The 1,732-nt window shown below is 39.3% G+C and overlaps 1 protein-coding gene across 1 annotated transcript in view; it reads left to right on the top strand.

Annotated features, from left to right (window-relative positions):
* PLB1 (phospholipase B1) overlaps positions 1-1,732 on the top strand; it is a 93,193-nt gene that overhangs the window by 90,647 nt on the left and 814 nt on the right. The window lies entirely within an intron of this gene.

Below are 1,732 nucleotides of genomic sequence, written 5' to 3'. Positions count from 1 at the left end.
TTTTTTTTTTTTTTTTTTTTTAACTGAACTAGAGAGAGAAGGTATTCCCAGTATTTCCATACGGGAATCCTATGGCTAGAATTTGGTTTTTTCCACGTTGTGTTGGGCTTCTTGCGATATTGTTTCTTTTCAGCACACAGCTGACACTTTAATCTCTTAAGGACAGTAAATGCCTGTATGGACAATAGCAGAAGCAACAGCAGTCCTCTGTGCTGTATTCCCAGAAATGCTGGATGACAACTCTGCAGTTTCCTACGGGCCAATCTTGAAGTCATTACTTCAGGCATGTCTGTACAACAATTGTAAACACTTCAGTTAACGTGACTGAGCAAGCCTGTACTTGTTAGCTTAACTATGGTAACCAGTGGTATGTGCACTCCTAGTTCTACTATTAGCCTCGATATATTTTGAGTTTGAAATAGACTTGAGGTGAGCCCATGGTCAGCTATTGCAATTTAGCTGACAACTGATAATATAAAAGGCTCTATTTAACTTACTTCTTGCAATCTTGTGAACCCAGCCTCAGCTGTAACTCCCAGGGAATTTCTTGTCTGAATGAAGACTGCAAAGGTTGGCACCATCTCATTCTGTCTCTGCAACTCTACATTTTGAAGTCAGTCCCATCACCATGACACCTAGGTATCTTTCTTTAAGTAATGTGCCAAGTAACATGTCTAACATCTATCATGTGGGTTTTTTTCTTTGAGGTTTATACTACCATTTGAGATGTGCACGGGGGAGAACCAGATATATAGTAAACCACTTTGTTTTAGCAGAATATTTATAAAGTATGTGCTATTCAGAGGGATGCAAAAGGAGGAAAGGCTTCTCCTATTCCTTGCTGCCGAGGAAGCTTTTCTGCAGCCAGTACATCGGATTTTCAACATCTTCAGTTCATGAGAGTTAAAATGTTTGTGAAAGTTCCCAATCACCTTCTACCACACTTCATTACTGCAAGCACCAAAAGATTGGATAAGAAACTTTTAACTGCCTATGTCAAGAGAGTCTGAGAAGGAAAATTTCATCATTGTTTGCTGTTGCTTTTCTCTTCTTCAGCTGGAGCCTGTTGGTGAAAAGCAGACTTACAACAACTTTACCCTTGACAGATCAAAACTCAAGTGTCCAAACCCAGTAAGTAAAGGCAAAGATGTCCTCTCCGTGAATTACTTCTATTTTTCTCCTTTCTTCTCTTTAGTAAAGCTCTTTAAGGGAGTATCTTTGTGAAGGCTTTAAATAGCTGAAATACACTCCTATTTTTATTAGAGACAGAGAAATCTACCTAAGATTTAAGAGCAAAAAAATGATTCTTATTGCAGTGGAAATACTCTCATTTAAGTCAGTTCTAATGAGTCTATGTATTTCCATTTGATTGTCTGCAACAAGCAAATTAGGAAATGAAGCCATCGCTCCTGACTCTGAGATGGCTCCTTTTTTTTTTTTTTTTGTTCTAGGAAGTTTCAGGCAATAAAGCAGGAAAGAGTTTGGTCTAAGATAGAGAGAAGGCAGCAACAGCTGATGGTCTAAAGATCAATAACTCCTCTCTGGGAAGGGGCAGTGGCATATTGTTGGAATGCTGCCTGTTGAGTGATCTGTGGCCAATAAAACCTTTGCTCTCCCTTTGTAGGAGAAACCTTTTCTTTTCACACGGAGAAATAGTGGATTTGGAAATTCAGACCTCAACTTGGAGAAATCTGAACCTTCAGTCCCCTACTGGGCTGTCATTGTGGCTGCA

Source organism: Empidonax traillii, unplaced genomic scaffold (genome assembly GCF_003031625.1).
Source record: "Empidonax traillii isolate 1590-97213 ecotype Southwest subspecies unplaced genomic scaffold, ASM303162v1 scaffold586:size682069, whole genome shotgun sequence".
Classification (NCBI taxonomy): domain Eukaryota; kingdom Metazoa; phylum Chordata; class Aves; order Passeriformes; family Tyrannidae; genus Empidonax; species Empidonax traillii.
The sequence above is the reverse complement of the archived record's forward strand: the minus strand, read 5'-3'. Positions and strand labels throughout refer to the sequence as shown.